We start from the raw sequence: 26,921 nt of genomic DNA, 5'->3' as shown, positions 1-26,921 counted from the left end.
TGCCAAGCCTTAAGCTGCATTGCTGCTGCGATCTGGCAAGAGCAGGCACATTCAGCTTAGAATGGCCATTGACAGCAGTTGTTCAATTTGAACCTTCTTCTACTATCTTATATAGAAACTAACACAATTTTAAGGTTCAAAAAGGTCACCAGAACTTGGGATTGCAAGCCAGTCTCCCATGCTGGTACTTGCCAAGCCTTAAACTGCATTGCTGCTGCAATCTGACAAGAGCAGGCACATTCAGCTTAGAATGGCCGTTGACAGCAGCTGTTCAATTTGAACCTTCTTTTGCTATCTCATAGAGAAACTAACACAATTTTCAGGTTCAAAAAGGTCACCAGAACTTGGGATTCCAAGCCAGTCTCCCATGCTGGTACTTGCCAAGCCTTAAGCTGCATCGCTGCTGCGATCTCACAAGAGCACGCACATACAGCTTAGAATGGCCGTTGACAGCAGTTGTTTAATTTGAACCTTCTTTTACTATCTCATAGAGAAACTAACACAATTTTCAGGTTCAAAAAGGGCAACGGAACTTGGGATTCCCAGCCAGTCTCCCATGCTGGTACTTGCCAAGCCTTAAGCTGCATTGCTGCTGCGATCTGACGAGAGCTGGCACATTCAGCTTAGAATGGCCATTGACAGCAACTGTTCAATTTGAACCTTCTTTTGCTATCTCATAGAGAAACTAACACAATTTTCAGGTTCAAAAAGGTCACCAGAACTTGGGATTCCAAGCCAGTCTCCCATGCTGGTACTTGCCAAGCCTTAAGCTGCATCGCTGCTGCGATCTGACAAGCGCACGCACATTCAGCTTAGAATGGCCGTTGACAGCAGCTGTTCAATTTGAACCTTCTTTTACTATCTCATAGAGAAACTAACACATTTTCAGGTTCAAAAAGGTCAACAGAACTTGGGATTCCCAGCCAGTCTCCCATGCTGGTACTTGCCAAGCCTTAAGCTGCATTGCTGCTGCGATCTGACGAGAGCAGGCACATTCAGCTTAGAATGGCCGTTGACAGCAGCTGTTCAATTTGAACCTTCTTTTACTATCTCATAGAGAAACTAACACAATTTTCAGGTTCAAAAAGGTCAACGGAACTTGGGATTCCCAGCCAGTCTCCCATGCTGGTACTTGCCAAGCCTTAAGCTGCATTGCTGCTGCGATCTGGCGAGAGCAGGCACATTCAGCTTAGAATGGCCGTTGACAGCAGTTGTTCAATTTGAACCTTCTTCTACTATCTTATATAGAAACTAACACAATTTTCAGGTTCAAAAAGGTCACCAGAACTTGGGATTCCAAGCCAGTCTCCCATGCTGGTACTTGCCAAGCCTTAAGCTGCATCGCTGCTGCGATCTGACAAGCGCACGCACATTCAGCTTAGAATGGCCGTTGACAGCAGCTGTTCAATTTGAACCTTCTTTTACTATCTCATAGAGAAACTAACACATTTTCAGGTTCAAAAAGGTCAACAGAACTTGGGATTCCCAGCCAGTCTCCCATGCTGGTACTTGCCAAGCCTTAAGCTGCATTGCTGCTGCGATCTGACGAGAGCAGGCACATTCAGCTTAGAATGGCCGTTGACAGCAGCTGTTCAATTTGAACCTTCTTTTACTATCTCATAGAGAAACTAACACAATTTTCAGGTTCAAAAAGGTCAACGGAACTTGGGATTCCCAGCCAGTCTCCCATGCTGGTACTTGCCAAGCCTTAAGCTGCATTGCTGCTGCGATCTGACGAGAGCAGGCACATTCAGCTTAAAATGGCCGTTGACAGCAGCTGTTCAATTTGAACCTTCTTTTACTATCTCATAGAGAAACTAACACATTTTCAGGTTCAAAAAGGTCAACAGAACTTGGGATTCCCAGCCAGTCTCCCATGCTGGTACTTGCCAAGCCTTAAGCTGCATTGCTGCTGCGATCTGACGAGAGCAGGCACATTCAGCTTAGAATGGCCGTTGACAGCAGCTGTTCAATTTGAACCTTCTTTTACTATCTCATAGAGAAACTAACACAATTTTCAGGTTCAAAAAGGTCAACGGAACTTGGGATTCCCAGCCAGTCTCCCATGCTGGTACTTGCCAAGCCTTAAGCTGCATTGCTGCTGCGATCTGACGAGAGCAGGCACATTCAGCTTAAAATGGCCGTTGACAGCAGCTGTTCAATTTGAACCTTCTTTTACTATCTCATAGAGAAACTAACACAATTTTCAGGTTCAAAAAAGTCACCAGAACTTGGGATTCCCAGCCAGTCTCCCATGCTGGTACTTGCCAAGCCTTAAGCTGCATTGCTGCTGCAATCTGACAAGAGCAGGCACATTCAGCTTAGAATGGCCGTTGACAGCAGCTGTTCAATTTGAACCTTCTTTTGCTATCTCATAGAGAAACTAACACAATTTTCAGGTTCAAAAAGGTCACCAGAACTTGGGATTCCAAGCCAGTCTCCCATGCTGGTACTTGCCAAGCCTTAAGCTGTATCGCTGCTGCGATCTGACAAGAGCACGCACATTCAGCTTAGAATGGCCATTGACAGCAGCTGTTCAATTTGAACCTTCTTTTACTATCTCATAGAGAAACTAACACATTTTCAGGTTCAAAAAGGTCAACAGAACTTGGGATTCCCAGCCAGTCTCCCATGCTGGTACTTGCCAAGCCTTAAGCTGCAATGCTGCTGCGATCTGACGAGAGCAGGCACATTCAGCTTAGAATGGCCGTTGACAGCAGCTGTTCAATTTGAACCTTCTTTTACTATCTCATAGAGAAACTAACACAATTTTCAGGTTCAAAAAGGTCAACGGAACTTGGGATTCCCAGCCAGTCTCCCATGCTGGTACTTGCCAAGCCTTAAGCTGCATTGCTGCTGCGATCTGACGAGAGCAGGCACATTCAGCTTAGAATGGCCTTTGACAGCAGCTGTTCAATTTGAACCTTCTTTTACTATCTCATAGAGAAACTAACACATTTTCAGGTTCAAAAAGGTCAACGGAACTTGGAATTCCCAGCCAGTCTCCCATGCTGGTACTTGCCAAGCCTTAAGTTGCATTGCTGCTGCGATCTGACGAGAGCAGGCAAATTCCGCTTAGAATGGCCGTTGACAGCAGCTGTTCAATTTGAACCTTCTTTTACTATCTCATAGAGAAACTAACACATTTTCAGGTTCAAAAAGGTCAACAGAACTTGGGATTCCCAGACAGTCTCCCATGCTGGTACTTGCCAAGCCTTAAGCTGCATTGCTGCTGCAATCTGACGAGAGCAGGCACATTCAGCTTAGAATTGCCGTTGACAGCAGCTGTTCAATTTGAACCTTCTTTTACTATCTCATAGAGAAACTAACACAATTTTCAGGTTCAAAAAGGTCAACGGAACTTGGAATTCCCAGCCAGTCTCCCATGCTGGTACTTGCCAAGCCTTAAGTTGCATTGCTGCTGCGATCTGACGAGAGCAGGCAAATTCAGCTTAGAATGGCCGTTGACAGCAGCTGTTCAATTTGAACCTTCTTTTACTATCTCATAGAGAAACTAACACAATTTTCAGGTTCAAAAAGGTCACCAGAACTTGGGATTCCAAGCCAGTCTCCCATGCTGGTACTTGCCAAGCCTTAAGCTGCATCGCTGCTGCGATCTGACAAGAGCACGCACATTCAGCTTAGAATGGCCGTTGACAGCAGCTGTTCAATTTGAACCTTCTTTTACTATCTCATAGAGAAACTAACACATTTTCAGGTTCAAAAAGGTCAACAGAACTTGGGATTCCCATCCAGTCTCCCATGCTGGTACTTGCCAAGCCTTAAGCTGCATTGCTGCTGCGATCTGACGAGAGCAGGCACATTCAGCTTAGAATGGCCGTTGACAGCAGCTGTTCAATTTGAACCTTCTTTTACTATCTCATAGAGAAACTAACACAATTTTCAGGTTCAAAAAGGTCAACGGAACTTGGGATTCCCAGCCAGTCTCCCATGCTGGTACTTGCCAAGCCTTAAGCTGCATTGCTGCTGCGATCTGACGAGAGCAGGCACATTCAGCTTAGAATGGCCGTTGACAGCAGTTGTTCAATTTGAACCTTCTTTTACTATCTCATAGAGAAACTAACACATTTTCAGGTTCAAAAAGGTCAACGGAACTTCTATTTCCCAGCCAGTCTCCCATGCTGGTACTTGCCAAGCCTTAAGTTGCATTGCTGCTGCGATCTGACGAGAGCAGGCAAATTCAGCTTAGAATGGCCGTTGACAGCAGCTGTTCAATTTGAACCTTCTTTTACTATCTCATAGAGAAACTAACACATTTTCAGGTTCAAAAAGGTCAACAGAACTTGGGATTCCCAGACAGTCTCCCATGCTGGTACTTGCCAAGCCTTAAGCTGCATTGCTGCTGCAATCTGACGAGAGCAGGCACATTCAGCTTAGAATTGCCGTTGACAGCAGCTGTTCATTTTGAACCTTCTTTTACTATCTCATAGAGAAACTAACACAATTTTCAGGTTCAAAAAGGTCACCAGAACTTGGGATTCCAAGCCAGTCTCCCATGCTGGTACTTGCCAAGCCTTAAGCTGCATCGCTGCTGCGATCTGACAAGAGCACGCACATTCAGCTTAGAATGGCCGTTGACAGCAGCTGTTCAATTTGAAAGTTCTTTTACTATCTCATAGAGAAACTAACACAATTTTCAGGTTTCAAAAGGGCAACGGAACTTGGGATTCCCAGCCAGTCTCCCATGCTGTTACTTGCCAAGCATTAAGCTGCATTGCTGCTGCGATCTGGCGAGAGCAGGCACATTCAGCTTAGAATGGCCATTGACAGCAGTTGTTCAATTTGAACCTTCTTCTACTATCTTATATAGAAACTAACACAATTTTCAGGTTCAAAAAGGTCACCAGAACTTGGGATTCCAAGCCAGTCTCCCATGCTGGTACTTGCCAAGCCTTAAGCTGCATTGCTGCTGCAATCTGACGAGAGCAGGCACATTCAGCTTAGAATGGCCGTTGACAGCAGCTGTTCAATTTGAACCTTCTTTTGCTATCTCATAGAGAAACTAACACAATTTTCAGGTTCAAAAAGGTCACCGGAACTTGGGATTCCAAGCCAGTCTCCCATGCTTGTACTTGCCAAGCCTTAAGCTGCATCGCTGCTGCGATCTCACAAGAGCACACACATTCAGCTTAGAATGGCCGTTGACAGCAGCTGTTCAATTTGAACCTTCTTTTACTATCTCATAGAGAAACTAACACAATTTTCAGGTTCAAAAAGGTCAACAGAAATTGGGATTCCCAGCCAGTCTCCCATGCTGGTACTTGCCAAGCCTTAAGCTGCATCGCTGCTGCGATCTGACAAGAGCACACACATTCAGCTTAGAATGGCCGTTGACAGCAGTTGTTCAATTTGAACCTTCTTCTACTATCTCATAGAGAAACTAACACAATTTTCAGGTTCAAAAAAGTCACCAGAACTTGGGATTCCCAGCCAGTCTCCCATGCTGGTACTTGCCAAGCCTTAAGCTGCATCGCTGCTGCGATCTGACAAGAGCACACACATTCAGCTTAGAATGGCCGTTGACAGCAGCTGTTCAATTTGAACCTACTTTTACTATCTCATAGAGAAAATAACACAATTTTCAGGTTCAAAAAGGTCAACGGAATTTGGGATTCCCAGCCAGTCTCCCATGCTGGTACTTGCCAAGCCTTAAGCTGCATTGCTGCTGCGATCTGACGAGAGCAGGCACATTCAGCTTAGAATGGCCGTTGACAGCAGCTGTTCAATTTGAACCTTCTTTTACTATCTCATAGAGAAACTAACACAATTTTCAGGTTAAAAAAGGTCAACAGAACTTGGGATTCCCAGCCAGTCTCCCATGCTGGTACTTGCCAAGCCTTAAGCTGCATTGCTGCTGCGATCTGACGAGAGCAGGCACATTCAGCTTAGAATTGCCGTTGACAGCAGCTGTTCAATTTGAACCTTCTTTTACTATCTCATAGAGAAACTAACACATTTTCAGGTTCAAAAAGGTCAACAGAACTTGGGATTCCCAGCCAGTCTCCCATGCTGGTACTTGCCAAGCCTTAAGCTGCATCGCTGCTGCGATCTGACAAGAGCACACACATTCAGCTTAGAATGGCCGTTGACAGCAGTTGTTCAATTTGAACCTTCTTCTACTATCTCATATAGAAACTAACACAATTTTCAGGTTCAAAAAGGTCACCAGAACTTGGGATTCCAAGCCAGTCTCCCATGCTGGTACTTGCCAAGCCTTAAGCTGCATTGCTGCTGCGATCTGACAAGAGCAGGCACATTCAGCTTAGAATGGCCGTTGACAGCAGCATTTCAAATTGAACCTTCTTTTACTATCTCATAGAGAAACTAAAACAATTTTCAAGTTCAAAAAGGTCAACAGAACTTGGGATTCCCAGCCAGTCTCCATGCTGGAACTTGCCAAGCCTTAAGCTGCATCGCTGCTGCGATCTGACAAGAGCACGCACATTCAGCTTAGAATGGCCGTTGACAGCAGCTGTTCAATTTGAACCTTCTTTTACTATCTCATAGAGAAACTAACACAATTTTCAGGTTCAAAAAGGTCAACAGAACTTGGGATTCCCAGCCAGTCTCCCATGCTGGTACTTGCCAAGCCTTAAGCTGCATTGCTGCTGCGATCTGACGAGAGCAGGCACATTCAGCTTAGAACGGCCGTTGACAGCAGCTGTTCAATTTGAACCTTCTTTTACTATCTCATAGAGAAACTAACACAATTTTCAGGTTCAAAAGGTCAACGGAACTTGGGATTCCCAGCCAGTCTCCCATGCTGGTACTTGCCAAGCCTTAAGCTGCATTGCTGCTGCGATCTGACAAGAGCAGGCACATTCAGCTTAGAATGGCCGTTGACAGCAGCATTTCAAATTGAACCTTCTTTTACTATCTCATAGAGAAACTAAAACAATTTTCAAGTTCAAAAAGGTCAACAGAACTTGGGATTCCCAGCCAGTCTCCCATGCTGGAACTTGCCAAGCCTTAAGCTGCATCGCTGCTGCGATCTGACAAGAGCACGCAAATTCAGCTTAGAATGGCCGTTGACAGCAGCTGTTCAATTTGAACCTTCTTTTACTATCTCATAGAGAAACTAACACAATTTTCAGGTTCAAAAAGGTCAACAGAACTTGGGATTTCCAGCCAGTCTCCCATGCTGGTACTTGCCAAGCCTTAAGCTGCATTGCTGCTACGATCTGACGAGAGCAGGCACATTCAGCTTAGAATGGCCGTTGACAGCAGCTCTTCAATTTGAACCTTCTTTTGCTATCTCATAGAGAAACTAACACAATTTTCAGGTTCAAAAAGGTCAACGGAACTTGGGATTCCCAGCCAGTCTCCCATGCTGGGACTTGCCAAGACTTAAGCTGCATTGCTGCTGCGATCTGACGAGAGCAGGCACATTCAGCTTAGAATGGCCATTGACAGCAGTTGTTCAATTTGAACCTTCTTCTACTATCTCATAAAGAAACTAACACAATTTTCAGGATCAAAAAGGTCACCAGAACTTGGGATTCCAAGCCAGTCTCCCATGCTGGTACTTGCCAAGCCTTAAGCTGCATCGCTGCTGCGATCTGACAAGAGCACGCACATTCAGCTTAGAATAGCCGTTGACAGCAGCTGCTCAATTTGAAAGTTCTTTTACTATCTCATAGAGAAACTAACACAATTTTCAGGTTCAAAAAGGGCAACGGAACTTGGGATTCCCAGCCAGTCTCCCATGCTGTTACTTGCCAAGCATTAAGCTGCATTGCTGCTGCGATCTGGCGAGAGCAGGCACATTCAGCTTAGAATGGCCATTGACAGCAGTTGTTCAATTTGAACCTTCTTCTACTATCTTATATAGAAACTAACACAATTTTCAGGTTCAAAAAGGTCACCAGAACTTGGGATTCCAAGCCAGTCTCCCATGCTGGTACTTGCCAAGCCTTAAGCTGCATTGCTGCTGCAATCTGACAAGAGCAGGCACATTCAGCTTAGAATGGCCGTTGACAGCAGCTGTTCAATTTGAACCTTCTTTTGCTATCTCATAGAGAAACTAACACAATTTCCAGGTTCAAAAAGGTCACCAGAACTTGGGATTCCAAGCCAGTCTCCCATGCTGGTACTTGCCAAGCCTTAAGCTGCATTGCTGCTGCGATCTGACGAGAGCAGGCACATTCAGCTTAGAATGGCCGTTGACAGCAGCTGTTCAATTTGAACCTTCTTTTACTATCTCATAGAGAAACTAACACATTTTCAGGTTCAAAATGGTCAACAGAACTTGGGATTCCCAGCCAGTCTCCCATGCTGGTACTTGCCAAGCCTTAAGCTGCATTGCTGCTGCAATCTGACGAGAGCAGGCACATTCAGCTTAGAATTGCCGTTGACAGCAGCTGTTCAATTTGAACCTTCTTTTACTATCTCATAGAGAAACTAACACAATTTTCAGGTTCAAAAAGGTCAACAGAACTTGGGATTCCCAGCCAGTCTCCCATGCTGGTACTTGCCAAGCCTTAAGCTGCATCGCTGCTGCGATCTGAAAAGAGCACACACATTCAGCTTAGAATGGCCGTTGACAGCAGTTGTTCAATTTGAACCTTCTTCTACTATCTCATAGAGAAACTAACAGAATTTTCAGGTTCAAAAAGGTCACCAGAACTTGGGATTCCCAGCCAGTCTCCCATGCTGGTACTTGCCAAGCCTTAAGCTGCATCGCTGCTGCGATCTGACAAGAGCACGCACATTCAGCTTAGAATTGCCGTTGACAGCAGCTTTTCAATTTGAACCTTCTTTTACTATCTCATACAGAAACTAACACAATTTTCAGGTTCAAAAAGGTCAACGGAACTTGGGATTCCCAGCCAGTCTCCCATGCTGGTACTTGCCAAGCCTTAGGCTGCATTGCTGCTGCGATCTGACGAGAGCAGGCACATTCAGCTTAGAATGGCCATTGACAGCAGCTGTTCAATTTGAACCTTCTTTTACTATCTCATAGAGAAACTAACACAATTTTCAGGTTCAAAGAGGTCAACAGAACTTGGGATTCCCAGCCAGTCTCCCATGCTGGTACTTGCCAAGCCTTAAGCTGCATCGCTGCTGCAATCTGACAAGAGCACACACATTCAGCTTAGAATGGCCGTTGACAGCAGTTGTTCAATTTGAACCTTCTTCTACTATCTCATAGAGAAACTAACACAATTTTCAGGTTCAAAAAAGTCACCAGTACTTGGGATTCCCAGCCAGTCTCCCATGCTGGTACTTGCCAAGCCTTAAGCTGCATCGCTGCTGCGATCTGACAAGAGCACACACATTCAGCTTAGAATGGCCGTTGACAGCAGCTGTTCAATTTGAACCTTCTTTTACTATCTCATAGAGAAACTAACACATTTTCAGGTTCAAAAAGGTCAACAGAACTTGGGATTCCCAGCCAGTCTCCCATGCTGGTACTTGCCAAGCCTTAAGCTGCATTGCTGCTGCGATCTGACGAGAGCAGGCACATTCAGCTTAGAATTGCCGTTGACAGCAGCTGTTCAATTTGAACCTTCTTTTACTATCTCATAGAGAAACTAACACATTTTCAGGTTCAAAAAGGTCAACAGAACTTGGGATTCCCAGCCAGTCTCCCATGCTGGTACTTGCCAAGCCTTAAGCTGCATCGCTGCTGCGATCTGACAAGAGCACACACATTCAGCTTAGAATGGCCGTTGACAGCAGTTGTTCAATTTGAACCTTCTTCTACTATCTCATATAGAAACTAACACAATTTTCAGGTTCAAAAAGGTCACCAGAACTTGGGATTCCAAGCCAGTCTCCCATGCTGGTACTTGCCAAGCCTTAAGCTGCATTGCTGCTGCGATCTGACAAGAGCAGGCACATTCAGCTTAGAATGGCCGTTGACAGCAGCATTTCAAATTGAACCTTCTTTTACTATCTCATAGAGAAACTAAAACAATTTTCAAGTTCAAAAAGGTCAACAGAACTTGGGATTCCCAGCCAGTCTCCATGCTGGAACTTGCCAAGCCTTAAGCTGCATCGCTGCTGCGATCTGACAAGAGCACGCACATTCAGCTTAGAATGGCCGTTGACAGCAGCTGTTCAATTTGAACCTTCTTTTACTATCTCATAGAGAAACTAACACAATTTTCAGGTTCAAAAAGGTCAACAGAACTTGGGATTCCCAGCCAGTCTCCCATGCTGGTACTTGCCAAGCCTTAAGCTGCATTGCTGCTACGATCTGACGAGAGCAGGCACATTCAGCTTAGAATGGCCGTTGACAGCAGCTCTTCAATTTGAACCTTCTTTTGCTATCTCATAGAGAAACTAACACAATTTTCAGGTTCAAAAAGGTCAACGGAACTTGGGATTCCCAGCCAGTCTCCCATGCTGGTACTTGCCAAGACTTAAGCTGCATTGCTGCTGCGATCTGACGAGAGCAGGCACATTCAGCTTAGAATGGCCATTGACAGCAGTTGTTCAATTTGAACCTTCTACTACTATCTCATATAGAAACTAACACAATTTTCAGGATCAAAAAGGTCACCAGAACTTGGGATTCCAAGCCAGTCTCCCATGCTGGTACTTGCCAAGCCTTAAGCTGCATCGCTGCTGCGATCTGACAAGAGCACGCACATTCAGCTTAGAATAGCCATTGACAGCAGCTCTTCAATTTGAAAGTTCTTTTACTATCTCATAGAGAAACTAACACAATTTTCAGGTTCAAAAAGGGCAACGGAACTTGGGATTCCCAGCCAGTCTCCCATGCTGTTACTTGCCAAGCATTAAGCTGCATTGCTGCTGCGATCTGGCGAGAGCAGGCACATTCAGCTTAGAATGGCCATTGACAGCAGTTGTTCAATTTGAACCTTCTTCTACTATCTTATATAGAAACTAACACAATTTTCAGGTTCAAAAAGGTCAACAGAACTTGGGATTCCAAGCCAGTCTCCCATGCTGGTACTTGCCAAGCCTTAAGCTGCATTGCTGCTGCAATCTGACAAGAGCAGGCACATTCAGCTTAGAATGGCCGTTGACAGCAGCTGTTCAATTTGAACCTTCTTTTGCTATCTCATAGAGAAACTAACACAATTTTCAGGTTCAAAAAGGTCACCAGAACTTGGGATTCCAAGCCAGTCTCCCATGCTGGTACTTGCCAAGCCTTAAGCTGCATCGCTGCTGCGATCTGACAAGAGCACACACATTCAGCTTAGAATGGCCGTTGACAGCAGCTGTTCAATTTGAACCTTCTTTTACTATCTCATAGAGAAACTAACACATTTTCAGGTTCAAAAAGGTCAACAGAACTTGGGATTCCCAGCCAGTCTCCCATGCTGGTACTTGCCAAGCCTTAGGCTGCATTGCTGCTGCGATCTGACGAGAGCAGGCACACTCAGCTTAGAATGGCCGTTGACAGCAGCTGTTCAATTTGAACCTTCTTTTACTATCTCATAGAGAAACTAACACATTTTCAGGTTCAAAAAGGTCACCAGAACTTGGGATTCCAAGCCAGTCTCCCATGCTGGTACTTGCCAAGCCTTAAGCTGCATCGCTGCTGCGATCTGACAAGAGCACGCACATTCAGCTTAGAATGGCCGTTGACAGCAGCTGTTCAATTTGAAAGTTCTTTTACTATCTCATAGAGAAACTAACACAATTTTCAGGTTCAAAAAGGGCAACGGAACTTGGGATTCCAAGCCAGTCTCCCATGCTGTTACTTGCCAAGCATTAAGCTGCATTGCTGCTGCGATCTGGCGAGAGCAGGCACATTCAGCTTAGAATGGCCATTGACAGCAGTTGTTCAATTTGAACCTTCTTCTACTATCTTATATAGAAACTAACACAATTTTCAGGTTCAAAAAGGTCAACAGAACTTGGGATTCCAAGCCAGTCTCCCATGCTGGTACTTGCCAAGCCTTAAGCTGCATTGCTGCTGCAATCTGACAAGAGCAGGCACATTCAGCTTAGAATGGCCGTTGACAGCAGCTGTTCAATTTGAACCTTCTTTTGCTATCTCATAGAGAAACTAACACAATTTTCAGGTTCAAAAAGGTCACCAGAACTTGGGATTCCAAGCCAGTCTCCCATGCTGGTACTTGCCAAGCCTTAAGCTGCATCGCTGCTGCGATCTGACAAGAGCACACACATTCAGCTTAGAATGGCCGTTGACAGCAGCTGTTCAATTTGAACCTTCTTTTACTATCTCATAGAGAAACTAACACATTTTCAGGTTCAAAAAGGTCAACAGAACTTGGGATTCCCAGCCAGTCTCCCATGCTGGTACTTGCCAAGCCTTAGGCTGCATTGCTGCTGCGATCTGACGAGAGCAGGCACACTCAGCTTAGAATGGCCGTTGACAGCAGCTGTTCAATTTGAACCTTCTTTTACTATCTCATAGAGAAACTAACACATTTTCAGGTTCAAAAAGGTCACCAGAACTTGGGATTCCAAGCCAGTCTCCCATGCTGGTACTTGCCAAGCCTTAAGCTGCATCGCTGCTGCGATCTGACAAGAGCACGCACATTCAGCTTAGAATGGCCGTTGACAGCAGCTGTTCAATTTGAAAGTTCTTTTACTATCTCATAGAGAAACTAACACAATTTTCAGGTTCAAAAAGGGCAACGGAACTTGGGATTCCCAGCCAGTCTCCCATGCTGTTACTTGCCAAGCATTAAGCTGCATTGCTGCTGCGATCTGGCGAGAGCAGGCACATTCAGCTTAGAATGGCCATTGACAGCAGTTGTTCAATTTGAACCTTCTTCTACTATCTTATATAGAAACTAACACAATTTTCAGGTTCAAAAAGGTCACCAGAACTTGGGATTCCAAGCCAGTCTCCCATGCTGGTACTTGCCAAGCCTTAAGCTGCATTGCTGCTGCAATCTGACAAGAGCAGGCACATTCAGCTTAGAATGGCCGTTGACAGCAGCTGTTCAATATGAACCTTCTTTTGCTATCTCATAGAGAAACTAACACAATTTTCAGGTTCAAAAAGGTCACCAGAACTTGGGATTCCAAGCCAGTCTCCCATGCTGGTACTTGCCAAGCCTTAAGCTGCATTGCTGCTGCGATTTGACGAGAGCAGGCACATTCAGCTTAGAATGGCCGTTGACAGCAGCTGTTCAATTTGAACCTTCTTTTACTATCTCATAGAGAAACTAACACATTTTCAGGTTCAAAATGGTCAACAGAACTTGGGATTCCCAGCCAGTCTCCCATGCTGGTACTTGCCAAGCCTTAAGCTGCATTGCTGCTGCAATCTGACGAGAGCAGACACATTCAGCTTAGAATTGCCGTTGACAGCAGCTGTTCAATTTGAACCTTCTTTTACTATCTCATAGAGAAACTAACACAATTTTCAGGTTCAAAAAGGTCAACAGAACTTGGGATTCCCAGCCAGTCTCCCATGCTGGTACTTGCCAAGCCTTAAGCTGCATCGCTGCTGCGATCTGAAAAGAGCACACACATTCAGCTTAGAATGGCCGTTGACAGCAGTTGTTCAATTTGAACCTTCTTCTACTATCTCATAGAGAAACTAACACAATTTTCAGGTTCAAAAAGGTCACCAGAACTTGGGATTCCCAGCCAGTCTCCCATGCTGGTACTTGCCAAGCCTTAAGCTGCATCGCTGCTGCGATCTGACAAGAGCACGCACATTCAGCTTAGAATTGCCGTTGACAGCAGCTGTTCAATTTGAACCTACTTTTACTATCTCATAGAGAAAATAACACAATTTTCAGGTTCAAAAAGGTCAACGGAATTTGGGATTCCCAGCCAGTCTCCCATGCTGGTACTTGCCAAGACTTAAGCTGCATTGCTGCTGCGATCTGACGAGAGCAGGCACATTCAGCTTAGAATGGCCGTTGACAGCAGCTGTTCAATTTGAACCTTCTTTTACTATCTCATAGAGAAACTAACACAATTTTCAGGTTAAAAAAGGTCAACAGAACTTGGGATTCCCAGCCAGTCCCCCATGCTGGTACTTGCCAAGCCTTAAGCTGCATTGCTGCTGCGATCTGACGAGAGCAGGCACATTCAGCTTAGAATGGCCGTTGACAGCAGCTGTTCAATTTGAACCTTCTTTTACTATCTCATAGAGAAAATAACACAATTTTCAGGTTCAAAAAGGTCAACGGAACTTGGGATTCCCCGCCAGTCTCCCATGCTGGTACTTGCCAAGCCTTAAGCTGCATTGCTGCTGCGATCTGACGAGAGCAGGCACATTCAGCTTAGAATTGCCGTTGACAGCAGCTGTTCAATTTGAACCTTCTTTTACTATCTCATAGAGAAACTAACACATTTTCAGGTTCAAAAAGGTCAACAGAACTTGGGATTGCCAGCCAGTCTCCCATGCTGGTACTCGCCAAGCCTTAAGCTGCATCGCTGCTGCGATCTGACAAGAGCACACACATTCAGCTTAGAATGGCCGTTGACAGCAGTTGTTCAATTTGAACCTTCTTCTACTATCTCATATAGAAACTAACACAATTTTCAGGTTCAAAAAGGTCACCAGAACTTGGGATTCCAAGCCAGTCTCCCATGCTGGTACTTGCCAAGCCTTAAGCTGCATTGCTGCTGCGATCTGACAAGAGCAGGCACATTCAGCTTAGAATGGCCGTTGACAGCAGCATTTCAAATTGAACCTTCTTTTACTATCTCATAGAGAAACTAAAACAATTTTCAAGTTCAAAAAGGTCAACAGAACTTGGGATTCCCAGCCAGTCTCCATGCTGGAACTTGCCAAGCCTTAAGCTGCATCGCTGCTGCGATCTGACAAGAGCACGCACATTCAGCTTAGAATGGCCGTTGACAGCAGCTGTTCAATTTGAACCTTCTTTTACTATCTCATAGAGAAACTAACACAATTTTCAGGTTCAAAAAGGTCAACAGAACTTGGGATTCCCAGCCAGTCTCCCATGCTGGTACTTGCCAAGCCTTAAGCTGCATTGCTGCTGCGATCTGACGAGAGCAGGCACATTCAGCTTAGAACGGCCGTTGACAGCAGCTGTTCAATTTGAACCTTCTTTTACTATCTCATAGAGAAACTAACACAATTTTCAGGTTCAAAAGGTCAACGGAACTTGGGATTCCCAGCCAGTCTCCCATGCTGGTACTTGCCAAGCCTTAAGCTGCATTGCTGCTGCGATCTGACAAGAGCAGGCACATTCAGCTTAGAATGGCCGTTGACAGCAGCATTTCAAATTGAACCTTCTTTTACTATCTCATAGAGAAACTAAAACAATTTTCAAGTTCAAAAAGGTCAACAGAACTTGGGATTCCCAGCCAGTCTCCCATGCTGGAACTTGCCAAGCCTTAAGCTGCATCGCTGCTGCGATCTGACAAGAGCACGCAAATTCAGCTTAGAATGGCCGTTGACAGCAGCTGTTCAATTTGAACCTTCTTTTACTATCTCATAGAGAAACTAACACATTTTCAGGTTCAAAATGGTCAACAGAACTTGGGATTCCCAGCCAGTCTCCCATGCTGGTACTTGCCAAGCCTTAAGCTGCATTGCTGCTGCGATCTGACGAGAGCAGGCACACTCAGCTTAGAATGGCCGTTGACAGCAGCTGTTCAATTTGAACCTTCTTTTACTATCTCATAGAGAAACTAACACATTTTCAGGTTCAAAAAGGTCACCAGAACTTGGGATTCCAAGCCAGTCTCCCATGCTGGTACTTGCCAAGCCTTAAGCTGCATCGCTGCTGCGATCTGACAAGAGCACGCACATTCAGCTTAGAATGGCCGTTGACAGCAGCTGTTCAATTTGAAAGTTCTTTTACTATCTCATAGAGAAACTAACACAATTTTCAGGTTCAAAAAGGTCAACAGAACTTGGGATTCCCAGCCAGTCTCCCATGCTGTTACTTGCCAAGCATTAAGCTGCATTGCTGCTGCGATCTGGCGAGAGCAGGCACATTCAGCTTAGAATGGCCATTGACAGCAGTTGTTCAATTTGAACCTTCTTCTACTATCTTATATAGAAACTAACACAATTTTCAGGTTCAAAAAGGTCACCAGAACTTGGGATTCCAAGCCAGTCTCCCATGCTGGTACTTGCCAAGCCTTAAGCTGCATTGCTGCTGCAATCTGACAAGAGCAGGCACATTCAGCTTAGAATGGCCGTTGACAGCAGCTGTTCAATTTGAACCTTCTTTTGCTATCTCATAGAGAAACTAACACAATTTTCAGGTTCAAAAAGGTCACCAGAACTTGGGATTCCAAGCCAGTCTCCCATGCTGGTACTTGCCAAGCCTTAAGCTGCATTGCTGCTGCGATCTGACGAGAGCAGGCACATTCAGCTTAGAATGGCCGTTGACAGCAGCTGTTCAATTTGAACCTTCTTTTACTATCTCATAGAGAAACTAACACATTTTCAGGTTCAAAATGGTCAACAGAACTTGGGATTCCCAGCCAGTCTCCCATGCTGGTACTTGCCAAGCCTTAAGCTGCATTGCTGCTGCAATCTGACGAGAGCAGGCACATTCAGCTTAGAATTGCCGTTGACAGCAGCTGTTCAATTTGAACCTTCTTTTACTATCTCATAGAGAAACTAACACAATTTTCAGGTTCAAAAAGGTCAACAGAACTTGGGATTCCCAGCCAGTCTCCCATGCTGGTACTTGCCAAGCCTTAAGCTGCATCGCTGCTGCGATCTGAAAAGAGCACACACATTCAGCTTAGAATGGCCGTTGACAGCAGTTGTTCAATTTGAACCTTCTTCTACTATCTCATAGAGAAACTAACAGAATTTTCAGGTTCAAAAAGGTCACCAGAACTTGGGATTCCCAGCCAGTCTCCCATGCTGGTACTTGCCAAGCCTTAAGCTGCATCGCTGCTGCGATCTGACAAGAGCACGCACATTCAGCTTAGAATTGCCGTTGACAGCAGCTTTTCAATTTGAACCTTCTTTTACTATCTCATACAGAAACTAACACAATTTTCAGGTTCAAAAAGGTCAACGGAACTTGGGATTCCCAGCCAGTCTCCCATGCTGGTACTTGCCAAGCCTTAGGCTGCATTGCTGCTGCGATCTGACGAGAGCAGGCACATTCAGCTTAGAATGGCCATTGACAGCAGCTGTTCAATTTGAACCTTCTTTTACTATCTCATAGAGAAACTAACACAATTTTCAGGTTCAAAGAGGTCAACAGAACTTGGGATTCCCAGCCAGTCTCCCATGCTGGTACTTGCCAAGCCTTAAGCTGCATCGCTGCTGCAATCTGACAAGAGCACACACATTCAGCTTAGAATGGCCGTTGACAGCAGTTGTTCAATTTGAACCTTCTTCTACTATCTCATAGAGAAACTAACACAATTTTCAGGTTCAAAAAAGTCACCAGAACTTGGGATTCCCAGCCAGTCTCCCATGCTGGTACTTGCCAAGCCTTAAGCTGCATCGCTGCTGCGATCTGACAAGAGCACACACATTCAGCTTAGAATGGCCGTTGACAGCAGCTGTTCAATTTGAACCTTCTTTTACTATCTCATAGAGAAACTAACACATTTTCAGGTTCAAAAAGGTCAACAGAACTTGGGATTCCCAGCCAGTCTCCCATGCTGGTACTTGCCAAGCCTTAAGCTGCATTGCTGCTGCGATCTGACGAGAGCAGGCACATTCAGCTTAGAATTGCCGTTGACAGCAGCTGTTCAATTTGAACCTTCTTTTACTATCTCATAGAGAAACTAACACATTTTCAGGTTCAAAAAGGTCAACAGAACTTGGGATTCCCAGCCAGTCTCCCATGCTGGTACTTGCCAAGCCTTAAGCTGCATCGCTGCTGCAATCTGACAAGAGCACACACATTCAGCTTAGAATGGCCGTTGACAGCAGTTGTTCAATTTGAACCTTCTTCTACTATCTCATAGAGAAACTAACACAATTTTCAGGTTCAAAAAAGTCACCAGAACTTGGGATTCCCAGCCAGTCTCCCATGCTGGTACTTGCCAAGCCTTAAGCTGCATCGCTGCTGCGATCTGACAAGAGCACACACATTCAGCTTAGAATGGCCGTTGACAGCAGCTGTTCAATTTGAACCTTCTTTTACTATCTCATAGAGAAACTAACACATTTTCAGGTTCAAAAAGGTCAACAGAACTTGGGATTCCCAGCCAGTCTCCCATGCTGGTACTTGCCAAGCCTTAAGCTGCATTGCTGCTGCGATCTGACGAGAGCAGGCACATTCAGCTTAGAATTGCCGTTGACAGCAGCTGTTCAATTTGAACCTTCTTTTACTATCTCATAGAGAAACTAACACATTTTCAGGTTCAAAAAGGTCAACAGAACTTGGGATTCCCAGCCAGTCTCCCATGCTGGTACTTGCCAAGCCTTAAGCTGCATCGCTGCTGCGATCTGACAAGAGCACACACATTCAGCTTAGAATGGCCGTTGACAGCAGTTGTTCAATTTGAACCTTCTTCTACTATCTCATATAGAAACTAACACAATTTTCAGGTTCAAAAAGGTCACCAGAACTTGGGATTCCAAGCCAGTCTCCCATGCTGGTACTTGCCAAGCCTTAAGCTGCATTGCTGCTGCGATCTGACAAGAGCAGGCACATTCAGCTTAGAATGGCCGTTGACAGCAGCATTTCAAATTGAACCTTCTTTTACTATCTCATAGAGAAACTAAAACAATTTTCAAGTTCAAAAAGGTCAACAGAACTTGGGATTCCCAGCCAGTCTCCATGCTGGAACTTGCCAAGCCTTAAGCTGCATCGCTGCTGCGATCTGACAAGAGCACGCACATTCAGCTTAGAATGGCCGTTGACAGCAGCTGTTCAATTTGAACCTTCTTTTACTATCTCATAGAGAAACTAACACAATTTTCAGGTTCAAAAAGGTCAACAGAACTTGGGATTCCCAGCCAGTCTCCCATGCTGGTACTTGCCAAGCCTTAAGCTGCATTGCTGCTACGATCTGACGAGAGCAGGCACATTCAGCTTAGAATGGCCGTTGACAGCAGCTCTTCAATTTGAACCTTCTTTTGCTATCTCATAGAGAAACTAACACAATTTTCAGGTTCAAAAAGGTCAACGGAACTTGGGATTCCCAGCCAGTCTCCCATGCTGGTACTTGCCAAGACTTAAGCTGCATTGCTGCTGCGATCTGACGAGAGCAGGCACATTCAGCTTAGAATGGCCATTGACAGCAGTTGTTCAATTTGAACCTTCTTCTACTATCTCATATAGAAACTAACACAATTTTCAGGATCAAAAAGGTCACCAGAACTTGGGATTCCAAGCCAGTCTCCCATGCTGGTACTTGCCAAGCCTTAAGCTGCATTGCTGCTGCGATCTGACAAGAGCACGCACATTCAGCTTAGAATAGCCATTGACAGCAGCTGTTCAATTTGAAAGTTCTTTTACTATCTCATAGAGAAACTAACACAATTTTCAGGTTCAAAAAGGGCAACGGAACTTGGGATTCCCAGCCAGTCTCCCATGCTGTTACTTGCCAAGCATTAAGCTGCATTGCTGCTGCGATCTGGCGAGAGCAGGCACATTCAGCTTAGAATGGCCATTGACAGCAGTTGTTCAATTTGAACCTTCTTCTACTATCTTATATAGAAACTAACACAATTTTCAGGTTCAAAAAGGTCAACAGAACTTGGGATTCCCAGCCAGTCTCCCATGCTGGTACTTGCCAAGCCTTAAGCTGCATTGCTGCTGCAATCTGACAAGAGCAGGCACATTCAGCTTAGAATGGCCGTTGACAGCAGCTGTTCAATTTGAACCTTCTTTTGCTATCTCATAGAGAAACTAACACAATTTTCAGGTTCAAAAAGGTCACCAGAACTTGGGATTCCAAGCCAGTCTCCCATGCTGGTACTTGCCAAGCCTTAAGCTGCATCGCTGCTGCGATCTGACAAGAGCACACACATTCAGCTTAGAATGGCCGTTGACAGCAGCTGTTCAATTTGAACCTTCTTTTACTATCTCATAGAGAAACTAACACATTTTCAGGTTCAAAAAGGTCAACAGAACTTGGGATTCCCAGCCAGTCTCCCATGCTGGTACTTGCCAAGCCTTAGGCTGCATTGCTGCTGCGATCTGGCGAGAGCAGGCACATTCAGCTTAGAATGGCCATTGACAGCAGTTGTTCAATTTGAACCTTCTTCTACTATCTTATATAGAAACTAACACAATTTTCAGGTTCAAAAAGGTCACCAGAACTTGGGATTCCAAGCCAGTCTCCCATGCTGGTACTTGCCAAGCCTTAAGCTGCATTGCTGCTGCAATCTGACAAGAGCAGGCACATTCAGCTTAGAATGGCCGTTGACAGCAGCTGTTCAATTTGAACCTTCTTTTGCTATCTCATAGAGAAACTAACACAATTTTCAGGTTCAAAAAGGTCACCAGAACTTGGGATTCCAAGCCAGTCTCCCATGCTGGTACTTGCCAAGCCTTAAGCTGCATTGCTGCTGCGATTTGACGAGAGCAGGCACATTCAGCTTAGAATGGCCGTTGACAGCAGCTGTTCAATTTGAACCTTCTTTTACTATCTCATAGAGAAACTAACACATTTTCAGGTTCAAAATGGTCAACAGAACTTGGGATTCCCAGCCAGTCTCCCATGCTGGTACTTGCCAAGCCTTAAGCTGCATTGCTGCTGCAATCTGACGAGAGCAGGCACATTCAGCTTAGAATTGCCGTTGACAGCAGCTGTTCAATTTGAACCTTCTTTTACTATCTCATAGAGAAACTAACACAATTTTCAGGTTCAAAAAGGTCAACAGAACTTGGGATTCCCAGCCAGTCTCCCATGCTGGTACTTGCCAAGCCTTAAGCTGCATCGCTGCTGCGATCTGAAAAGAGCACACACATTCAGCTTAGAATGGCCGTTGACAGCAGTTGTTCAATTTGAACCTTCTTCTACTATCTCATAGAGAAACTAACACAATTTTCAGGTTCAAAAAGGTCACCAGAACTTGGGATTCCCAGCCAGTCTCCCATGCTGGTACTTGCCAAGCCTTAAGCTGCATCGCTGCTGCGATCTGACAAGAGCACGCACATTCAGCTTAGAATTGCCGTTGACAGCAGCTGTTCAATTTGAACCTACTTTTACTATCTCATAGAGAAAATAACACAATTTTCAGGTTCAAAAAGGTCAACGGAATTTGGGATTCCCAGCCAGTCTCCCATGCTGGTACTTGCCAAGCCTTAAGCTGCATTGCTGCTGCGATCTGACGAGAGCAGGCACATTCAGCTTAGAATGGCCGTTGACAGCAGCTGTTCAATTTGAACCTTCTTTTACTATCTCATAGAGAAACTAACACAATTTTCAGGTTAAAAAAGGTCAACAGAACTTGGGATTCCCAGCCAGTCCCCCATGCTGGTACTTGCCAAGCCTTAAGCTGCATTGCTGCTGCGATCTGACGAGAGCAGGCACATTCAGCTTAGAATGGCCGTTGACAGCAGCTGTTCAATTTGAACCTTCTTTTACTATCTCATAGAGAAACTAACACAATTTTCAGGTTCAAAAAGGTCAACGGAACTTGGGATTCCCCGCCAGTCTCCCATGCTGGTACTTGCCAAGCCTTAAGCTGCATTGCTGCTGCGATCTGACGAGAGCAGGCACATTCAGCTTAGAATTGCCGTTGACAGCAGCTGTTCAATTTGAACCTTCTTTTACTATCTCATAGAGAAACTAACACATTTTCAGGTTCAAAAAGGTCAACAGAACTTGGGATTCCCAGCCAGTCTCCCATGCTGGTACTCGCCAAGCCTTAAGCTGCATCGCTGCTGCGATCTGACAAGAGCACACACATTCAGCTTAGAATGGCCGTTGACAGCAGTTGTTCAATTTGAACCTTCTTCTACTATCTCATATAGAAACTAACACAATTTTCAGGTTCAAAAAGGTCACCAGAACTTGGGATTCCAAGCCAGTCTCCCATGCTGGTACTTGCCAAGCCTTAAGCTGCATTGCTGCTGCGATCTGACAAGAGCAGGCACATTCAGCTTAGAATGGCCGTTGACAGCAGCATTTCAAATTGAACCTTCTTTTACTATCTCATAGAGAAACTAAAACAATTTTCAAGTTCAAAAAGGTCAACAGAACTTGGGATTCCCAGCCAGTCTCCATGCTGGAACTTGCCAAGCCTTAAGCTGCATCGCTGCTGCGATCTGACAAGAGCACGCACATTCAGCTTAGAATGGCCGTTGACAGCAGCTGTTCAATTTGAACCTTCTTTTACTATCTCATAGAGAAACTAACACAATTTTCAGGTTCAAAAAGGTCAACAGAACTTGGGATTCCCAGCCAGTCTCCCATGCTGGTACTTGCCAAGCCTTAAGCTGCATTGCTGCTGCGATCTGACGAGAGCAGGCACATTCAGCTTAGAACGGCCGTTGACAGCAGCTGTTCAATTTGAACCTTCTTTTACTATCTCATAGAGAAACTAACACAATTTTCAGGTTCAAAAGGTCAACGGAACTTGGGATTCCCAGCCAGTCTCCCATGCTGGTACTTGCCAAGCCTTAAGCTGCATTGCTGCTGCGATCTGACAAGAGCAGGCACATTCAGCTTAGAATGGCCGTTGACAGCAGCATTTCAAATTGAACCTTCTTTTACTATCTCATAGAGAAACTAAAACAATTTTCAAGTTCAAAAAGGTCAACAGAACTTGGGATTCCCAGCCAGTCTCCCATGCTGGAACTTGCCAAGCCTTAAGCTGCATCGCTGCTGCGATCTGACAAGAGCACGCAAATTCAGCTTAGAATGGCCGTTGACAGCAGCTGTTCAATTTGAACCTTCTTTTACTATCTCATAGAGAAACTAACACAATTTTCAGGTTCAAAAAGGTCAACAGAACTTGGGATTCCCAGCCAGTCTCCCATGCTGGTACTTGCCAAGCCTTAAGCTGCATTGCTGCTACGATCTGACGAGAGCAGGCACATTCAGCTTAGAATGGCCGTTGACAGCAGCTCTTCAATTTGAACCTTCTTTTGCTATCTCATAGAGAAACTAACACAATTTTCAGGTTCAAAAAGGTCAACGGAACTTGGGATTCCCAGCCAGTCTCCCATGCTGGTACTTGCCAAGACTTAAGCTGCATTGCTGCTGCGATCTGACGAGAGCAGGCACATTCAGCTTAGAATGGCCATTGACAGCAGTTGTTCAATTTGAACCTTCTTCTACTATCTCATATAGAAACTAACACAATTTTCAGGATCAAAAAGGTCACCAGAACTTGGGATTCCAAGCCAGTCTCCCATGCTGGTACTTGCCAAGCCTTAAGCTGCATCGCTGCTGCGATCTGACAAGAGCACGCACATTCAGCTTAGAATAGCCGTTGACAGCAGCTGTTCAATTTGAAAGTTCTTTTACTATCTCATAGAGAAACTAACACAATTTTCAGGTTCAAAAAGGGCAACGGAACTTGGGATTCCCAGCCAGTCTCCCATGCTGTTACTTGCCAAGCATTAAGCTGCATTGCTGCTGCGATCTGGCGAGAGCAGGCACATTCAGCTTAGAATGGCCATTGACAGCAGTTGTTCAATTTGAACCTTCTTCTACTATCTTATATAGAAACTAACACAATTTTCAGGTTCAAAAAGGTCAACAGAACTTGGGATTCCAAGCCAGTCTCCCATGCTGGTACTTGCCAAGCCTTAAGCTGCATTGCTGCTGCAATCTGACAAGAGCAGGCACATTCAGCTTAGAATGGCCGTTGACAGCAGCTGTTCAATTTGAACCTTCTTTTGCTATCTCATAGAGAAACTAACACAATTTTCAGGTTCAAAAAGGTCACCAGAACTTGGGATTCCAAGCCAGTCTCCCATGCTGGTACTTGCCAAGCCTTAAGCTGCATCGCTGCTGCGATCTGACAAGAGCACACACATTCAGCTTAGAATGGCCGTTGACAGCAGCTGTTCAATTTGAACCTTCTTTTACTATCTCATAGAGAAACTAACACATTTTCAGGTTCAAAAAGGTCAACAGAACTTGGGTTTCCCAGCCAGTCTCCCATGCTGGTACTTGCCAAGCCTTAGGCTGCATTGCTGCTGCGATCTGACGAGAGCAGGCACACTCAGCTTAGAATGGCCGTTGACAGCAGCTGTTCAATTTGAACCTTCTTTTACTATCTCATAGAGAAACTAACACATTTTCAGGTTCAAAAAGGTCACCAGAACTTGGGATTCCAAGCCAGTCTCCCATGCTGGTACTTGCCAAGCCTTAAGCTGCATCGCTGCTGCGATCTGACAAGAGCACGCACATTCAGCTTAGAATGGCCGTTGACAGCAGCTGTTCAATTTGAAAGTTCTTTTACTATCTCATAGAGAAACTAACACAATTTTCAGGTTCAAAAAGGGCAACGGAACTTGGGATTCCCAGCCAGTCTCCCATGCTGTTACTTGCCAAGCATTAAGCTGCATTGCTGCTGCGATCTGGCGAGAGCAGGCACATTCAGCTTAGAATGGCCATTGACAGCAGTTGTTCAATTTGAACCTTCTTCTACTATCTTATATAGAAACTAACACAATTTTCAGGTTCAAAAAGGTCACCAGAACTTGGGATTCCAAGCCAGTCTCCCATGCTGGTACTTGCCAAGCCTTAAGCTGCATTGCTGCTGCAATCTGACAAGAGCAGGCACATTCAGCTTAGAATGGCCGTTGACAGCAGCTGTTCAATTTGAACCTTCTTTTGCTATCTCATAGAGAAACTAACACAATTTTCAGGTTCAAAAAGGTCACCAGAACTTGGGATTCCAAGCCAGTCTCCCATGCTGGTACTTGCCAAGCCTTAAGCTGCATTGCTGCTGCGATCTGACGAGAGCAGGCACATTCAGCTTAGAATGGCCGTTGACAGCAGCTTTTCAATTTGAACCTTCTTTTACTATCTCATACAGAAACTAACACAATTTTCAGGTTCAAAAAGGTCAACGGAACTTGGGATTCCCAGCCAGTCTCCCATGCTGGTACTTGCCAAGCCTTAGGCTGCATTGCTGCTGCGATCTGACGAGAGCAGGCACATTCAGCTTAGAATGGCCATTGACAGCAGCTGTTCAATTTGAACCTTCTTTTACTATCTCATAGAGAAACTAACACAATTTTCAGGTTCAAAGAGGTCAACAGAACTTGGGATTCCCAGCCAGTCTCCCATGCTGGTACTTGCCAAGCCTTAAGCTGCATCGCTGCTGCGATCTGACAAGAGCACACACATTCAGCTTAGAATGGCCGTTGACAGCAGTTGTTCAATTTGAACCTTCTTCTACTATCTCATAGAGAAACTAACACAATTTTCAGGTTCAAAAAAGTCACCAGAACTTGGGATTCCCAGCCAGTCTCCCATGCTGGTACTTGCCAAGCCTTAAGCTGCATCGCTGCTGCGATCTGACAAGAGCACGCAAATTCAGCTTAGAATGGCCGTTGACAGCAGCTGTTCAATTTGAACCTTCTTTTACTATCTCATAGAGAAACTAACACAATTTTCAGGTTCAAAAAGGGCAACGGAACTTGGGATTCCCAGCCAGTCTCCCATGCTGTTACTTGCCAAGCATTAAGCTGCATTGCTGCTGCGATCTGGCGAGAGCAGGCACATTCAGCTTAGAATGGCCATTGACAGCAGTTGTTCAATTTGAACCTTCTTCTACTATCTTATATAGAAACTAACACAATTTTCAGGTTCAAAAAGGTCACCAGAACTTGGGATTCCAAGCCAGTCTCCCATGCTGGTACTTGCCAAGCCTTAAGCTGCATTGCTGCTGCAATCTGACAAGAGCAGGCACATTCAGCTTAGAATGGCCGTTGACAGCAGCTGTTCAATTTGAACCTTCTTTTGCTATCTCATAGAGAAACTAACACAATTTTCAGGTTCAAAAAGGTCACCAGAACTTGGGATTCCAAGCCAGTCTCCCATGCTGGTACTTGCCAAGCCTTAAGCTGCATTGCTGCTGCGATTTGACGAGAGCAGGCACATTCAGCTTAGAATGGCCGTTGACAGCAGCTGTTCAATTTGAACCTTCTTTTACTATCTCATAGAGAAACTAACACATTTTCAGGTTCAAAATGGTCAACAGAACTTGGGATTCCCAGCCAGTCTCCCATGCTGGTACTTGCCAAGCCTTAAGCTGCATTGCTGCTGCAATCTGACGAGAGCAGGCACATTCAGCTTAGAATTGCCGTTGACAGCAGCTGTTCAATTTGAACCTTCTTTTACTATCTCATAGAGAAACTAACACAATTTTCAGGTTCAAAAAGGTCAACAGAACTTGGGATTCCCAGCCAGTCTCCCATGCTGGTACTTGCCAAGCCTTAAGCTGCATCGCTGCTGCGATCTGAAAAGAGCACACACATTCAGCTTAGAATGGCCGTTGACAGCAGTTGTTCAATTTGAACCTTCTTCTACTATCTCATAGAGAAACTAACACAATTTTCAGGTTCAAAAAGGTCACCAGAACTTGGGATTCCCAGCCAGTCTCCCATGCTGGTACTTGCCAAGCCTTAAGCTGCATCGCTGCTGCGATCTGACAAGAGCACGCACATTCAGCTTAGAATTGCCGTTGACAGCAGCTGTTCAATTTGAACCTACTTTTACTATCTCATAGAGAAAATAACACAATTTTCAGGTTCAAAAAGGTCAACGGAATTTGGGATTTCCAGCCAGTCTCCCATGCTGGTACTTGCCAAGCCTTAAGCTGCATTGCTGCTGCGATCTGACGAGAGCAGGCACATTCAGCTTAGAATGGCCGTTGACAGCAGCTGTTCAATTTGAACCTTCTTTTACTATCTCATAGAGAAACTAACACAATTTTCAGGTTAAAAAAGGTCAACAGAACTTGGGATTCCCAGCCAGTCCCCCATGCTGGTACTTGCCAAGCCTTAAGCTGCATTGCTGCTGCGATCTGACGAGAGCAGGCACATTCAGCTTAGAATGGCCGTTGACAGCAGCTGTTCAATTTGAACCTTCTTTTACTATCTCATAGAGAAACTAAC

At 45.0% G+C, this 26,921-nt stretch overlaps 54 pseudogenes; all 54 read right to left on the bottom strand.

Annotated features, from left to right (window-relative positions):
• Positions 1-521: 521 nt before the first annotated feature.
• LOC140097023 (5S ribosomal RNA) lies at positions 522-640 on the bottom strand (annotated as a pseudogene).
• A 258-nt stretch (positions 641-898) lies between these two features.
• LOC140079047 (5S ribosomal RNA) lies at positions 899-1,017 on the bottom strand (annotated as a pseudogene).
• A 70-nt stretch (positions 1,018-1,087) lies between these two features.
• On the bottom strand, positions 1,088-1,206 carry LOC140087923 (5S ribosomal RNA; annotated as a pseudogene).
• A 258-nt stretch (positions 1,207-1,464) lies between these two features.
• LOC140079046 (5S ribosomal RNA) lies at positions 1,465-1,583 on the bottom strand (annotated as a pseudogene).
• A 70-nt stretch (positions 1,584-1,653) lies between these two features.
• Positions 1,654-1,772, bottom strand: LOC140085227 (5S ribosomal RNA; annotated as a pseudogene).
• A 69-nt stretch (positions 1,773-1,841) lies between these two features.
• Positions 1,842-1,960, bottom strand: LOC140079045 (5S ribosomal RNA; annotated as a pseudogene).
• A 70-nt stretch (positions 1,961-2,030) lies between these two features.
• LOC140085226 (5S ribosomal RNA) lies at positions 2,031-2,149 on the bottom strand (annotated as a pseudogene).
• A 447-nt stretch (positions 2,150-2,596) lies between these two features.
• On the bottom strand, positions 2,597-2,715 carry LOC140093212 (5S ribosomal RNA; annotated as a pseudogene).
• A 70-nt stretch (positions 2,716-2,785) lies between these two features.
• On the bottom strand, positions 2,786-2,904 carry LOC140092564 (5S ribosomal RNA; annotated as a pseudogene).
• A 257-nt stretch (positions 2,905-3,161) lies between these two features.
• On the bottom strand, positions 3,162-3,280 carry LOC140091547 (5S ribosomal RNA; annotated as a pseudogene).
• A 70-nt stretch (positions 3,281-3,350) lies between these two features.
• On the bottom strand, positions 3,351-3,469 carry LOC140093444 (5S ribosomal RNA; annotated as a pseudogene).
• A 258-nt stretch (positions 3,470-3,727) lies between these two features.
• LOC140082195 (5S ribosomal RNA) lies at positions 3,728-3,846 on the bottom strand (annotated as a pseudogene).
• A 70-nt stretch (positions 3,847-3,916) lies between these two features.
• Positions 3,917-4,035, bottom strand: LOC140090998 (5S ribosomal RNA; annotated as a pseudogene).
• A 257-nt stretch (positions 4,036-4,292) lies between these two features.
• On the bottom strand, positions 4,293-4,411 carry LOC140091546 (5S ribosomal RNA; annotated as a pseudogene).
• A 1,204-nt stretch (positions 4,412-5,615) lies between these two features.
• Positions 5,616-5,734, bottom strand: LOC140091580 (5S ribosomal RNA; annotated as a pseudogene).
• A 70-nt stretch (positions 5,735-5,804) lies between these two features.
• LOC140085487 (5S ribosomal RNA) lies at positions 5,805-5,923 on the bottom strand (annotated as a pseudogene).
• Positions 5,924-6,558: 635 nt separating this feature from the next.
• LOC140087454 (5S ribosomal RNA) lies at positions 6,559-6,677 on the bottom strand (annotated as a pseudogene).
• Positions 6,678-6,746: 69 nt separating this feature from the next.
• On the bottom strand, positions 6,747-6,865 carry LOC140088835 (5S ribosomal RNA; annotated as a pseudogene).
• Positions 6,866-7,124: 259 nt separating this feature from the next.
• On the bottom strand, positions 7,125-7,243 carry LOC140097396 (5S ribosomal RNA; annotated as a pseudogene).
• Positions 7,244-8,069: 826 nt separating this feature from the next.
• LOC140097953 (5S ribosomal RNA) lies at positions 8,070-8,188 on the bottom strand (annotated as a pseudogene).
• A 69-nt stretch (positions 8,189-8,257) lies between these two features.
• LOC140094831 (5S ribosomal RNA) lies at positions 8,258-8,376 on the bottom strand (annotated as a pseudogene).
• A 448-nt stretch (positions 8,377-8,824) lies between these two features.
• Positions 8,825-8,943, bottom strand: LOC140091722 (5S ribosomal RNA; annotated as a pseudogene).
• A 447-nt stretch (positions 8,944-9,390) lies between these two features.
• LOC140085486 (5S ribosomal RNA) lies at positions 9,391-9,509 on the bottom strand (annotated as a pseudogene).
• A 635-nt stretch (positions 9,510-10,144) lies between these two features.
• On the bottom strand, positions 10,145-10,263 carry LOC140089224 (5S ribosomal RNA; annotated as a pseudogene).
• Positions 10,264-10,333: 70 nt separating this feature from the next.
• On the bottom strand, positions 10,334-10,452 carry LOC140092316 (5S ribosomal RNA; annotated as a pseudogene).
• Positions 10,453-11,277: 825 nt separating this feature from the next.
• On the bottom strand, positions 11,278-11,396 carry LOC140094776 (5S ribosomal RNA; annotated as a pseudogene).
• Positions 11,397-12,220: 824 nt separating this feature from the next.
• On the bottom strand, positions 12,221-12,339 carry LOC140094775 (5S ribosomal RNA; annotated as a pseudogene).
• A 1,391-nt stretch (positions 12,340-13,730) lies between these two features.
• On the bottom strand, positions 13,731-13,849 carry LOC140097905 (5S ribosomal RNA; annotated as a pseudogene).
• Positions 13,850-13,919: 70 nt separating this feature from the next.
• Positions 13,920-14,038, bottom strand: LOC140082071 (5S ribosomal RNA; annotated as a pseudogene).
• Positions 14,039-14,108: 70 nt separating this feature from the next.
• On the bottom strand, positions 14,109-14,227 carry LOC140091827 (5S ribosomal RNA; annotated as a pseudogene).
• A 635-nt stretch (positions 14,228-14,862) lies between these two features.
• LOC140087453 (5S ribosomal RNA) lies at positions 14,863-14,981 on the bottom strand (annotated as a pseudogene).
• A 69-nt stretch (positions 14,982-15,050) lies between these two features.
• Positions 15,051-15,169, bottom strand: LOC140088833 (5S ribosomal RNA; annotated as a pseudogene).
• A 258-nt stretch (positions 15,170-15,427) lies between these two features.
• Positions 15,428-15,546, bottom strand: LOC140085398 (5S ribosomal RNA; annotated as a pseudogene).
• A 636-nt stretch (positions 15,547-16,182) lies between these two features.
• LOC140097952 (5S ribosomal RNA) lies at positions 16,183-16,301 on the bottom strand (annotated as a pseudogene).
• Positions 16,302-16,370: 69 nt separating this feature from the next.
• On the bottom strand, positions 16,371-16,489 carry LOC140094830 (5S ribosomal RNA; annotated as a pseudogene).
• A 448-nt stretch (positions 16,490-16,937) lies between these two features.
• On the bottom strand, positions 16,938-17,056 carry LOC140091721 (5S ribosomal RNA; annotated as a pseudogene).
• A 447-nt stretch (positions 17,057-17,503) lies between these two features.
• On the bottom strand, positions 17,504-17,622 carry LOC140085485 (5S ribosomal RNA; annotated as a pseudogene).
• Positions 17,623-18,068: 446 nt separating this feature from the next.
• Positions 18,069-18,187, bottom strand: LOC140085484 (5S ribosomal RNA; annotated as a pseudogene).
• A 635-nt stretch (positions 18,188-18,822) lies between these two features.
• Positions 18,823-18,941, bottom strand: LOC140089223 (5S ribosomal RNA; annotated as a pseudogene).
• Positions 18,942-19,011: 70 nt separating this feature from the next.
• On the bottom strand, positions 19,012-19,130 carry LOC140092314 (5S ribosomal RNA; annotated as a pseudogene).
• A 448-nt stretch (positions 19,131-19,578) lies between these two features.
• On the bottom strand, positions 19,579-19,697 carry LOC140097602 (5S ribosomal RNA; annotated as a pseudogene).
• An 824-nt stretch (positions 19,698-20,521) lies between these two features.
• Positions 20,522-20,640, bottom strand: LOC140094828 (5S ribosomal RNA; annotated as a pseudogene).
• A 448-nt stretch (positions 20,641-21,088) lies between these two features.
• Positions 21,089-21,207, bottom strand: LOC140091579 (5S ribosomal RNA; annotated as a pseudogene).
• A 70-nt stretch (positions 21,208-21,277) lies between these two features.
• On the bottom strand, positions 21,278-21,396 carry LOC140082070 (5S ribosomal RNA; annotated as a pseudogene).
• Positions 21,397-21,466: 70 nt separating this feature from the next.
• Positions 21,467-21,585, bottom strand: LOC140091826 (5S ribosomal RNA; annotated as a pseudogene).
• Positions 21,586-22,220: 635 nt separating this feature from the next.
• LOC140087452 (5S ribosomal RNA) lies at positions 22,221-22,339 on the bottom strand (annotated as a pseudogene).
• Positions 22,340-22,408: 69 nt separating this feature from the next.
• Positions 22,409-22,527, bottom strand: LOC140088832 (5S ribosomal RNA; annotated as a pseudogene).
• Positions 22,528-22,786: 259 nt separating this feature from the next.
• LOC140089222 (5S ribosomal RNA) lies at positions 22,787-22,905 on the bottom strand (annotated as a pseudogene).
• A 70-nt stretch (positions 22,906-22,975) lies between these two features.
• On the bottom strand, positions 22,976-23,094 carry LOC140092313 (5S ribosomal RNA; annotated as a pseudogene).
• An 825-nt stretch (positions 23,095-23,919) lies between these two features.
• On the bottom strand, positions 23,920-24,038 carry LOC140095348 (5S ribosomal RNA; annotated as a pseudogene).
• Positions 24,039-24,863: 825 nt separating this feature from the next.
• On the bottom strand, positions 24,864-24,982 carry LOC140091720 (5S ribosomal RNA; annotated as a pseudogene).
• A 1,014-nt stretch (positions 24,983-25,996) lies between these two features.
• On the bottom strand, positions 25,997-26,115 carry LOC140094827 (5S ribosomal RNA; annotated as a pseudogene).
• Positions 26,116-26,563: 448 nt separating this feature from the next.
• LOC140098400 (5S ribosomal RNA) lies at positions 26,564-26,682 on the bottom strand (annotated as a pseudogene).
• Positions 26,683-26,752: 70 nt separating this feature from the next.
• LOC140082068 (5S ribosomal RNA) lies at positions 26,753-26,871 on the bottom strand (annotated as a pseudogene).
• Positions 26,872-26,921: the final 50 nt, after the last annotated feature.

Source organism: Engystomops pustulosus, chromosome 9 (assembly GCF_040894005.1).
Source record: "Engystomops pustulosus chromosome 9, aEngPut4.maternal, whole genome shotgun sequence".
NCBI lineage: Eukaryota > Metazoa > Chordata > Amphibia > Anura > Leptodactylidae > Engystomops > Engystomops pustulosus.
The sequence above is the reverse complement of the archived record's forward strand: the minus strand, read 5'-3'. Positions and strand labels throughout refer to the sequence as shown.